The sequence below is a fragment of the Lithobates pipiens genome, unplaced genomic scaffold, assembly GCF_037356315.1.
Source record: "Lithobates pipiens isolate NorthernLeopardFrog02 unplaced genomic scaffold, aLitPip1_a1.2 Scaffold_19, whole genome shotgun sequence".
Taxonomy (NCBI): Eukaryota; Metazoa; Chordata; class Amphibia; order Anura; family Ranidae; genus Lithobates; species Lithobates pipiens.
Window position 1 is genome coordinate 464,864,002 of NW_027507764.1, and position 13,541 is coordinate 464,877,542.

The window sequence follows — 13,541 nt, forward strand, 5'->3', positions numbered from 1 at the left end:
TGCCATTGTTGAACAGTGGTAGAAAAATTGACCTTTGGTGGTTGTGGTGCTGGTGCCACAACACTATAAGTTCTCACAGTTACTCTGGGAGGGCACAGGAAGGGGCCCTCCTGTGAAATATTATATCAAGAATTGTAATTACATGTCCCTGTTAAACAGGGGCAGAAAAATTTGGCCTTAGGCACTGCTGCTGGTGCCACCACACTGCAACCTCTTCCATATACTCTAGTTTTATTGCAGGAATTAGCCCTGCTGCAAAGCATTGCATCAAAAATTGTACTTAAACGCCCCTGTTAAACAGGGGCAGAAAAATTGGGCCTTAGGCACTGGTGCTGGTGCCACCACACTGCAACCTCTGCCATATACTCTAGTTTTATTGCAGGAATTAGCCCTGCTGCAAAGCATTGCATCAAAAATTGTACTTAAACGCCCCTGTTAAACAGGGGCAGAAAAATTGGGCCTTAGGCACTGGTGCTGGTGCCACCACACTGCAACCTCTCCCATATACTCTTGTTTGATTGCAGGAATTAGCCCTGCTGCAAAGCATTGCATCAAAAATTGTACTTAAACGCCCCTGTTAAACAGGGGCAGAAAAATTGGGCCTTAGGCACTGGTGCTGGTGCCACCACACTGCAACCTCTGCCATATACTCTAGTTTTATTGCAGGAATTAGCCCTGCTGCAAAGCATTGCATCAAAAATTGTACTTAAAAGCCCCTGTTAAACAGGGGCAGAAAAATTGGGCCTTAGGCACTGGTGCTGGTGCCACCACACTGCAACCTCTCCCATATACTCTTGTTTGATTGCAGGAATTAGCCCTGCTGCAAAGCATTGCATCAAAAATTGTACTTAAACGCCCCTGTTAAACAGGGGCAGAAAAATTGGGCTGATGGCATCAACCAGAACCAGAAATGTTCTTCCAACATATCAGCGGAGGAGGAAGAGGATAGACAATCAACATAACAGGACAGTCACTCAGCATCAGCATAGGCAGTCTTGAAGGGATGTGGTATTTCAAAAAAAATTATTCGGTTACATCAGCTTCAGGTGCTTGGTAGCTGTGGGTGATCCAAGACTGATTCATCTTGATGAAGGTCAGTCAATCAACTGATTCGGTGGACAGGCGCACCCTGTGATCGGTAACAAAGCCACCAGCAGCACTGAAGGTGCGTTCTGAAAGAACGCTGGATGCAGGACAGGCCAGTAGCTCAATTGCATACTGTGCAAGCTCTGGCCAGTGATCCATCCTCAAGACCCAATAAGCCAGAGGATTTTTGGTGGGAAAGGTGTCCAAGTCTGACCTTGCCCCTAGGTATTCCTGCACCATGTAAATCAGACGCTGGCGATGGGTGCTGGAACCGATCATACCTTGGGGCTGCGGACTAAAAAATTGTCTGAAAGCATCAGTCAGACGGCCACCTTCTCCACCGCTCCTTCTGACCGATGCCTCAGCAACACGTTGTCCAGGACCAGGAGTTTGTAACCTCCCAGTCTCTGGGAACGCGTTGCACAGACCTTTCTGCAAGGCCTCCCGGAGATGTCTCATCCTCTGCTCCCTCTGCGATGGCAAGATAAGGTCGGCAACCTTACCCTTGTACCGTGGATCAAGGAGAGTGGCCAGCCAGTAATGGTCCCTCTCCTTGATCCGAAGAATACGAGGATCCTTCCGCAGGCTTTGCAGGATCAGGGAGGCCATGCAGCGTAGGTTAGCTGAGGCATTCGGTCCGGAGTCCTCTGGGTCACTAAGGACAACATGATCCGCAGCTACCTCCTCCCAGCCACGTACAAGTCCACGTGTTTCTTGGGACTGTAAATCATCCCTACAGGACTGCTGCTGCTGCTGCTGATGCTGAGTGCCAGCCTCCACCTCCATGCTGACACAATCATCCTCCTCCTCCTCTTCCTCATCCTCATCCTCTTCCTGTGTGATGGGTGGCACAGCAGGAACACTGTCTGGATAAAGGGGGCCTTGAGAGGCAAGGAAGTCCTCCTCTTCCTGCCTCTGTTCTGCCTCAAGTGTCCTGTCCATTATTCCACGCAGCGTATGCTCCAAGAGGTGGACAAGAGGTACAGTGTCACTGATGCATGCACTGTCACTGCTCACCATCCTTGTGGCCTCCTCAAACGGTGACAGGACAGTGCATGCATCCCTGATCATGCCCCACTGGCGTGGTGAGAAAAAACCAAGCTCCCCTGACCCTGTCCTGGTGCCGTAGTCGCACAGGTACTCATTGATGGCCCTCTGCTGCGTGTGCAGCCGCTGCAGCATGGCCAATGTTGAGTTCCATCTGGTGGGCATGTCACATATAAGGCGGTTCTTGGGCAGGTTCAACTCCTTTTGGAGCTCAGCCAGCCGAGCACAGGCATTAAATGATCGGCGGAAATGCACACAGACTTTCCTGGCCTGCTTCAGGACATCCTGTAAGCCGGGGTACCTGCCCAAGAACCGCTGCACCACCAGGTTAAGGACGTGAGCTACACAGGGCACATGGGTCAGTTGTCCCTGTCGGAGGGCGGAGAGGAGGTTGGTACCATTGTCGCAAGCCACCATTCCTGGCTTAAGCTGGTGTGGCATCAACCACCTCTCGGCCTGCCCCTGCAGAGCTGACAAAACATCCGCCCCAGTGTGGCTCCTGTCCCCCAAACAAACCAGCGCAAGCACGGCATGGCATCGTTTTGCCTGCATACTTGCGTAGCCCCTGGAACGCCTACGGAGCACCGCTGGTTCTGAGGACAGAGCACTGGAAGAGGCCATGGAGGAAGAAGAAGAGGAGGGGGTGGAGGAGAGAGGTGTGTCACAACCAATAGTAGCATTTTGGAGGCGTGGTGGCGGAACAACCTCCAACACTACTGCACCTTGTCCTGCATCCTTCCCAGCTGCCAGAAGAGTGACCCAATGGGCCGTGAAAGACAGGTAACGTCCCTGTCCATGCCTGCTGGACCATGAGTCAGCGGTAATATGCACCTTACCGCTGACCGCCCTGTCCAGCGAGGCAAGGACATTGCCTTCTACATGCCGGTAGAGAGCCGGAATCGCCTTCTGTGAGAAAAAGTGGCGTTTGGGGACCTGCCACTGAGGAACCGCACATTGTACAAACTCACGGAAGAGGGCCGAGTCTACCAACTGAAAAGGCAGCAGTTGAAGTGCTAGAAATTTAGCCAAGCTAGCATTCAACCGCTGGGCATGTGGATGGCTGGGAGTGAACTTCTTCCGCCGGTCCAGCAGCTGGGGCAGGGACATTTGCCTGCTATAATCGGACGTGGGTGTACCGCTAGCAGAGTTCCCGGAAGCACTTGGCTGTGACACACCTAATTCTACACCTTCATTCCTCTCAGAGCAGGTTTCAGAGAGGACTGAAGGTCTAGTGGGGTTGGAGATGCCAGCTGATGAGGAGCAAGGAGAGGTCCGCTTTGTTCTTTGGTGTGGGTCTTTGAGGTACGCTTGCCAACGAGCTGCATGGCAGGTCAACATATGTCTGGTCAAGCATGTGGTGCCCAAGCGGCTGATGTTTTGGCCACGTGAGATACGCTTGAGACATATGTTGCAAATAGCAGCGGTGCGATCTGATGCACTCGTCTCAAAAAAGGCCCACACCAAAGAACTTTTAGAATAACGCGCAGAGGCAGCGCTCTGCACAGGCGGAGCTCTGCGGTGTGATTCAGTCGGTGTGCTGCCCCTAAGCTGGCCCCCCGAGGGCATCCTGCCTCATTGGACATGTGCCTCCTCCTCCTCCTCCCTCCTTCCAGGCACCCACGTGGAGTCAGTGCCCTCATCATCCCCTCCCTCTTCATCGCTGTAGCAAACCTGGCAGTATGCTGCAGCTTGTGGAACATGACTGCCAGATTGCTGTCCTTCTTGAGCATCCCCTCTGTCTGCGCTCACGCTACTGCCTTCCTCTAGCTGAGTGTCATCATCAGAGCCCACAAAACACTGGGCATCCTCCTGGAGCATGTACCCAACACTGTGCTCAAAGAGTTCAGGAGACTCCTCAGGAGGACGTGGTGGGTCTAGGGAAGGAGTCACTGATGATGACATTGAGAGGAGGGAAGACGATGCGTTGGCAGCTGCTTTGCTACTACCCTGAGACTGGGTGAGAGAGGATGAGGAGGATGAAGAGGGCTTGGTCATCCACTCTACCAAGTCGTTGGCATGTTGCGGTTCAACATGTCCAGCTGCCGAAAAGAAGGACAAGCATGTCCCATGGCCACGTGCTGATGACAATGCACCGCGTCCACGACCAGCACTGTTGTCTCTAGACACAGAGCCTGCTTGCTCTCTTTTATCGGCTCGCGCCTGTCTGCCTCTCCTTGCTGGCCTTCCAGACATGGTAATGGCCTGAAGGGAGTTGGGTAAAACAGCAGTTGGGTAGTGTATATTGTGCTGGAGGCACACAACACCCACTAACTCCTGCAGATGCCTTTATTATAGAACACCAGAGATAAAGGGGTATATACAGATGTATACTGTGCTGTGCTGGAGGCACACACAACTTCCAATAACTCCTGCAGATGGCAAGTGGGCTCAAATCGAGAAGAGCTATGTAGGTGGATATAGCGGTATGTACTGGGTACAGAGCACGCAGACAGCACGCACTATCTCCTAACACTACTGACTGCAAGCTCTATTATTAAAGATAGATCACTAGCTATATAGGTGAGGTGAATATAGCGGTGTATACTGCGGTCAGGGCACGCAGACAATAACCAGAGAACACCAGAGATAAAGGGGTATATACAGATGTATACTGTGCTGTGCTGGAGGCACACACACAACTTCCAATAACTCCTGCAGATGGCAAGTGGGCTCAAATAGAGAAGAGCTATGTAGGTGGATATAGCGGTATGTACTGGGTACAGAGCACGCAGACAGCACGCACTATCTCCTAACACTACTGACTGCAAGCTCTATTATAAAAGATAGATCACTAGCTATATAGGTGAGGTGAATATAGCGGTGTATACTGCGGTCAGGGCACGCAGACAATAACCACTACACAACAGCAAGATAGAAAATCGGCCGAAAACGATCGGTGTATACTGTGTTGAAGGTACACAGAACACCCACTGCTTCAGACGCCAACACACTACACGAGGCCGCCGCAATGGCGGCCTTATATAGTGTGGGGCGTGCACTACACAGCCTGAGCTATGATTGGCCACAGGCATCCTGCCTGTGGCCAATCATGGCTCTCCTCGCTGCTGGCGCTGCGATTGGCCAAGCATGCGGGGTCACAGTGCATGCTTGGCCAATCATGAGCCAGCAATGCACTGCGCCATCGCAGTGCATTGTGGGCCGTGAGCGCCACACGAATTTGACGCGAACGGACCAAAATGTTCGGATTTCGCCGAACGGACGAACAGCCAATGTTCGAGTTGAACGTACGTTCGATTTGAACACGAAGCTCATCCCTAACCGCTGGTATAGACTGCTCTTGCTGTACTGAAATTGTTTACTCTGATTTCACTGCACAGTGTAAGCCTCTTACAGCATGCTTTAGAAGCTGCAGCAAGTCAAATAGAGCCCACTCCTGGCTAGAAAACGTCCAGCACCATCTAGGTCTTTACATTTAAGCCTTATGTTCCTGGCCGGCCCCTTTCATTGATTGGAATTTAATTCTTTTAATCGTGGAACTTGAGCATCAAAGGTGGGTGTTAGCTAAGGCAGTCTTGTATTGAGTATTGAGGCAGGGTGCAGTGAAATGTTCAGTAAGTTGCGTACAGCACCTTGCCATTCCTCCTACCAGCCACTATCTGCTTGCATTGCATAGAGCAGCAGAGAAACCTAGTGATAATGTCACTGGTCTAACAACAAAAAGCCATTTCATTTAATTTATTCATTAGCATGTTAATTGGGGAAGGGGTCAATGAACCAGGAAAGGAACAATATAAGCAAATTAAACTTCAGCATTAATGTTAACAGTTGGAGTTTATACTTACAGTGCACCCTGGGAGATTCTGAGACCTGATTGGAGCATCACCGATGTCTATAAGCATGTTACTGAGGGTCCATCTGCATATTAATAACTAAACAATATATATATATATTTTTTTTTTTAATCGAACATTAAGGGACTAAGGAAAAACTATTTCGGTACATAGGGTTATGCTGCTTTCTTAAGGTGACTGGATACTGGCAAATAAAGCTGTAAAGGCAGCCTAGTATAGCCCTCCCAATCCCATCATGCTGCAGCTTTTTGCTAGTGTCCTCCAGAGGGTTAATTGTGCAGTTCTCTGATTGGCTGATCCTTGGCATAGTTTGGAGGCTGTGAGGAAGAAGTAGGGCCGGCCAGCCTGTAATGTGTTCTGAGGGTACTGGGCTCTGCTAAGGCACTCTTCTAGACACCCTTGGTGTAACATGTGGCCTATGCACAAAGTGTTTTACAGGTCCTGGACCACAGTGCCCCCATCTCATTGAACCCTGTCCCTAAGAAGTATGCTCATCGGAAGGGCAAGGACTGGATGGGGCATGCCCCTTGATTCCTATTTAACTGCCTCCAGCATACCGTGCTTGGGGGGTACAGCAATGCATCTTATGACCATCACTTGGAAAGTCAGTTTTTTTTTTTTTTTTTTTTGGGAGCTTGGTAGGTGCTTTCCTGCTCCAGGGAGTCCTCTATAGGGGGCGTCAGCTGCAACTCATTTGGTCTTGGGCTGGAAGGGAAGAGGAGAGGAGCATCACTATTTTTTGAAACTGGTGCCTAGTATCTGATACGGCTTGTGCTCCCTCTTTAGTCTGCGCAGACTTGCTTGGGTTTTCTTTTCTGTGCATGCACACATTATTTTCCAGAAGACTCATTGTGCATGAATCTTCTCTGTCTTCCCACCATCTCCTCAGCCTCCCTCAGCCTCACCCATGCCATAATCCTCCAGGATGCTCTATTGGGCTCCCTGCTGCCTTACAGTGATAGCATTTGATACTAAGTACCTCTGGAGTTTTGAAAGAGAGTTGGAGGCTACATAAAAACTGCAATGCTGGATAAAAGGTTATGCTGTACTGTGACCTTCTATTACAAAGGGCCATGGGTATCTGGTGAGTTGTTTACTATGTGGTGTTTTGGAGTGTGAATTACATTAAGTTAATCCACATTATTTGGAAGTCACATGTTACACATGTGCGACTGTGTTCTATTTGGGTTTCACTTACACCAGCAGTTCTCAACCTCAGTCCTCAAGTATTCCCAACAGGCCACGTTTGCAGGTTATCCTTTATCTTGCACATGTGCTTTAAATCAGAGTCAATGGCTTGGTATTTTGGACAGCTATTTTATCTAAGAGAAATTCACAAAATATGGCCTGTTAGGGGTACTTGAGGACTGAGGTTGCAAACATGCCTTACTTACAATATAAAAGTATTGGGATGCCTGGCTTTACATGCACATGAACTTTAATGGCATCCCAGTCTTAGTCCATAGGGTTCAATACTGAGTTGGTCCACCCTTTGCAGCTATAACAGCTTTGACTCTTCAAGAAAGGCTGTCCACAAGGTTTAGGAGTGCGTCTATAGGATTGTCTGACCATTCTTCCAGAAGCACATTTGTGATGTCAGCCCCTAATGTTGGACGAGAAGGCCTGGCTCGAAGTCTCCACTCTAATTCATCCCAAAGGTGTTCCATCGGTTTCTGGACTCTGTGCAGGCCAGACAGGTTCCTCCACCTCAAACTCGCTCATCCATTAACCTTGCTTTGTGCACTGATCCAAATCATTTGGTGGAGGGGAATTATGGTGTTGGGTTGTTTATCAGGGGTTGGCGGCATGAAACGCACTAGGTGCGTGGCCTGCTATGGTTCCAGGCTAAAGCTGCCATTTGCTATCACAAAGTAGGCTTGACTTGATGTGTGGCTTCCAGGACACCCATCACTCTCTACCAATGCCTGGAGAGGAGCTCCCTTCCCGGCCAGCACAGCAGACATTGCCAAAAGCTCTTTCTAGATGTTAAGAGGGTAGGGATACAGGCCCTTGTCTTTTAGGACTACATTTTGAACTGCCATTTTATTAAAGTCAGTGACTAAGACGCAGTGTGGAACATTGACCTTTGGAACAGAAGATCCAGACAATCATGGAGGTCCCACAGAGAGTCTGTCAGTAATCTGTGTCAGATCAACCAACATTTTATATATACATTTCAGACTTTTTGGCTAATCTGGGATATCAATAGGTCCTCTGTTGTCACTGCTGAATGTAGGCTTAAAACCAGCAGAAAAGGACAACCCCACGTGCGATATGGTGGAGGAGTCATAAAGGCAGATCTCATCTCTTTAAAAAATATTCCAAGCATAACACCCTGTAGTGCGTTATACCCTTAATGCCGCGTAAACACGAATGGACTTTCCGGCAGAAAAGGTCAGACAGTCTTGCTGATGGAGTTCCGATAGAATTTCAACTGACTTCTGACCGAGTCAGGCAGGCTATCGCATCTGGGACAAGGCAGTGGCGGGTACAAGAGGTGCTCTCTGCTCAGTCTGTAGCTATGCTGGCTCTCTGTATTCGTGCGAGTCAGCTGCTCTGTCATTGAGCTCACATAAATCTCTATACTGCCACCTCTGGCTGCTTCTTGTTTGGGTGCCCCTCGTATTAGTTCCTGTAATATTTTCACAGCAACATATGGAATCAAGACCTGAGACAATGAATATCACCTTACAATGGGGGCTGTGAGTACAAGTGAAGGAAGGGGGCTATTTTTGTATGGGGGGGGGTGAAGCAGAGCTGTGTGTGTTTTAGAAGTGTGGGGGGGGGGGCAGCTGAGTCTGTACAGGTGTGAATAGAGGCAGCTGAGGGTGTACAGGAGTGGGGGGGGGGGGCAGCTGAGTGTGTACAGGTGTGAGAGGGGGGGCAGCTAAGTGCATCCAGATGTGTGGGTGAGCTAAGTGCATACATGTATGCGGGGGGCTGACTGTGTACAAGTGGAGGGGTGGGCAGCTGAGTCTCTACCGGTGTGAGGGGGGGGGGGCAGCTGAATGTGTACAGGTGGGTTTGTGGATGGGCAGCTGAGTGTGTACAGGTGTGAGGGAGGGGCAGCTGAGTGCGTACAGGTGTGTGGGTGAACTTAATGCATACATGAGGGGGCTGAGTGCTTACAGATGTGTGGGTTGGCTAAGTGCGTACAGGCATGATCAGTGTGTGGGGGGTGCCAGATATAGGATCCGCCCCTGGTGCCAAATGCTCTAGGTATGCCCCTATCTATTCCTTTGTTATATGGCAGCTTCTTCTTACACAACAGCCGAGGGCGTACAGATGTGTGGGTGAGTGCGTACAAGTGTGAGGGGGGGGGGCAGCTGAGTGCATACAGGTGGGGGGGGAGCTGACTGTACAGATGTGAGGGGGACAGCTGACTGTGTATAAGGGGGGTGGGCAGTTGACTATGTGCAGGCGGGGGGGGCAGCTGCGTCTCTACCAGTGTGAGGGGGGGGGCAGCTGAATGCGTACAGGTGGGTGGGCTGAGTGCGTATAGGCATGATCAGTGTGTGGGGGGTGCCAGATATAGGATCTGCCCCTGGTGCCAAATGCTCTAGGTATGCCCCTGTCTATTCCTTTGTTATATGGCAGCTTTTTTCTTACACAACAGCTGAGTGCGTACAGATGTGTGGGTGGGCTAAGTGCATACATGTATGAGGGGCAGCTGAGTGGGTACAGGTGTGTGGGTGGGCTGAATGCATACATGTATGAGGGGGCTGAGTGCGTACAGGTGTGTGGGTGGGCTGAGTGCATACAGGAATGATCATTGTGGGGGGGGAGGGCCAGATATAGAATCCGCCCCTGGTGCCAAATTCTCTAGATACGCCCCTGTCTAGTCCTTTGTTATGTGGCAGCTTCTTCTTACTCAACTTTCTCCACTTTGACAAGTCAACAATTTATCACACTGAAACAAAGTCAAGTGGAAAAAGACTCAGTGCTCAGCCGCTACTGTATAAAAATATCATAGACTGTTGTACAGAGGTGTGAGGTGGAAGTATTCAGTGCAAAAAATATATTTAAGGATAAGATTAGTAGACAGCACTTCGCCATCTACTGGAGGATGTCAGCATTTGTCCCAATGGGGAAAAATGTGGATTGGACAAGGGACTCTCCATGGGCAGAATGAAAACCGCGAGGATTGTCAACGTAGTGATTTTTTAGTATGCTTGTGTATTATAAAAAATGGGTAATCTGCCATATTTCGTCTTTTTTTCCCCCTCCAAGATACAGAACATAAGAGATGGGTATGTGTAAAGTACCTCTGACAACTGAAAAAAATCTGATCTGCCAATTTTCCACACCTGGAATATAGATGGCAGACAGGGTTGGAGCATGCAATTCTGCTCAAGAGAGGATGAAGTCCACTTCTTTTGAGTGGTGCAATTTCTGCTGCCTCCTTGATGACTGATGTATGACATGACAGTAGCTTTGTCTGACTGGAATCTCATTAGGTGTCCTCACAAAAAGAGAGGCCAGAAGACACAATCGAATCACGCTGAGTTCCAGAATGTTGATGGTAAGGCAAACTTCCTCTTATGAAGAAATACTATGCACTGATAAGGCATCCAGGACTGCTCCTCAGCCTGATAGGCACAAAAACATTCATATAAAATACAATGCATCCAAAAATTACATGTACATAAATATTCACAGCCTTTTTGCAACACTTTTTTTGAAGCACCTTTGGCACCAATTACAGCCTCAAGTCTTTTCGAGTATGATGCTACAAGCTTGGCACACATTTCTGGGCAGTTTCTCCCATTCTTCGTTGCAGGACCTCTCGACTTCAATTAGGTTGGATGGGGAGCGTTGGTGCACAGCCATTTTCAGATCTCTCCAGAGACGTTCAATGGGGTTCAAGTCTAGGCCACTCAAAGACATTCACACAGTTGTCCCGTACCCACTTCTTTGTTATCTTGGCAGTGCTTAGAGTCATTGTCCTTCTGGAAGAGGAACCTTCGTCCCAGTCTGAGGTCCAGAGTGCTCTGGAGCAGGTTTTCATCAAGCATGTCTCTGTACATTGCTGCATTCATCTTTCCCTTGATCCTGGAAGTCTCCCAGTTCCTGCCATTGAAAAACATCCCCACAGCATGATGCTGCTACCACCATACTTCACTGTAGGGATGGTATTGGCCAGGTGATGGACGGGGCCTGGTTTCCTCCAGACATGACACTTGCCATTCAGGCCAAAGAGTTCAATCTTTGTTTGATCATGAGAAACAAAATTCTTTGGTCTGATGAGAGTCCTTTAGGTGCCTTTTGGCAAACTCCAGGCTGTCATGGGTCTTTTAGTGAGGAGTGGCTTCCGTCTGGACACTCTACCATACAGGGCTGATTGGTGGAGTGCTGCAGAGATGGTTGTTCTTCTGGAAGGTTTTCCTCTCTCCACAGAGAAAGACTGGAGCTCTGTCGGAGTGACCATCAGTTTCTTGGTCACTTCCCTGACTAAGGCCCTTCTTCCCCAATTGCTCAGTTTGGCCAGGCAGCCCACTATAAGAAGACTCGTGGTGGTTCCAAACTTCTTCCATTTACGGATGATGGAGCCCACGGTGCTCATTGGGACCATCAATGCAGCAGAAATTTTTCTGTACCCTTCCCCAGATCTGTGCCTCAATACAATCCTGTCTCAGAGGTCTACAAACAATTCCTTGGATTTCATAGCTTGGTTTGTGCTGTGACATGCACTGTTATATGTGGGACCTTATATAGACAGGTGTGTGCCTTTCCAAATCATATCCAATCAACTGAATTTACCACAGGTGGACTCCAATTAAGTTGCAGAAACATTTCAAGGATGATCAGTGGAAGCAGGATGCACCTGAGCTCAATTTTGAGTATCACAGCAAAGGCTGTGAATATTTATGTACATGTGATCTTTACATTTTTTTTTCCATAAATGTGCAAATATTTCAAAACAAATTTCTTTCATGTTGTCATTATGGGATATTGTTTGTAGAATTTTGAGGACAATAATGAATTTAATCAATTTTGGAATAAGGCTGTAACATAACAAAAATGTGGGAAAAGTGAAGAGCTCTGAATACTTTCAAGAGGCACTGTATATTCCTCTATAGCAGGGATATGCAATTAGCGGACCTCCAGCTGTTGCAAAACTACAATTGCCATGAAGCATAGCAAGACTGACAGCCACAAGCATGACACCCAGAGGCAGAGGCATGATGGGACTTGTAGTTTTGCAACAGCCGGAGGTCCGCTAATTGCATATCCCTGCTCTATAGCCTCAAGGGAATTAAATTCACTTTATGTGCATCACTTGCCTTTGCAAGCCTAGTTGTAAAAGTAGTAACCTTGTACAAGTAGGGACCTAATCACGGTTCTGTACTTGGATTGTGCAGCGAGCAGAACTGTGGGAGAGGCCCACCCACTACAGGTTGCCTGCAGAAAATGCAGGGATGGGGGCAGATATAAGACCTTCATGATGGGCACCATGCAGACCACAGCTCTGGACCTGCAAAGCTCCCTGAGGCTGCAGGTGACGCCAAAGGTAGCGTCTACAGCAGGGCCTAGTGGATGTTAGCATCATTACAGACTGGCATGTGTGTGTGTCAGAGTGAGAGTGTGTGTGTGTGTGTGTGTGTGTTTCATTTTCAATATCCCTGTACAATGTGTTCACTGAAAAACACATCTAAGTTTTTTATTTTATTTATCTACACCCCCCCGCCTACATCACCAACTATAGAAGGGAGTTCCACATTCTTACCACTCTAATAGTAAAGAGCATTTTTATAGCACTGAACGCCGTATAAATGTCAATGATTTCAAAAAAGTGTCTGAAGTGTCTGCCACAATGTCTGTCCTGCTAAAAATGGCAGATCGCCGCATTAGTAAAAAATAAATAAATAAAAATCCATAAATCTATGCCCTATTTTGTAGATGCTATAACTTTTGCGTAAACCAATCAATATACGCCAATTGCGATTTATTTTGCCAAAAATATGTAGAAGAATACATATTGGCCTAAACTGATGAAGAATTTTTTTTTTTTTTTTTTGGGCAATATTTTTATTATAGCAAAAAGTAAAAAATCGTTTTTTTTTCTTCAAAATTGTCACTTTTTTTGTTTATAGCGTAAAAACAAAAAAAACGCAAAGGTGATCAAATACCCCCAAAAGAAAGCTCTATTTGTGGGAAAATGAGAATGTCAATTTTGTTTGAGTACAGTGTCGCTCGACCACACAATTGCCAGTTAAAGCGACACAGTGCCGTATCGCGAAAAAATGGCTTGGTCATTAAGGGGCAAAATCTTCTGGGCTGAAGTGATTAAGATTGAACGGCTTCTTGCCAAACTTCATTATTAGGCCACGTGTTTTCTTCCGAGACCTTAGGGTAAAAGGTTACTTCCCAATGCTAGAGCAACCATATAAAAGGTTTGGATAATGTAATCGTATCCCTCTTTAAGCGTCTCTTCTCCAAGGAGAAGTTTAACGTTTGTAGTTGTTCCTCATGCCCCCTTATCAGCATTGTTCAATGACCTTCTCTGGACACCCTCCAGTTTAAGAACATCTGTCCTGAAGACTGATGACCAAAACTGGATGGCACACTCAAGATGTGGCTGAACCAGAGTTTTAT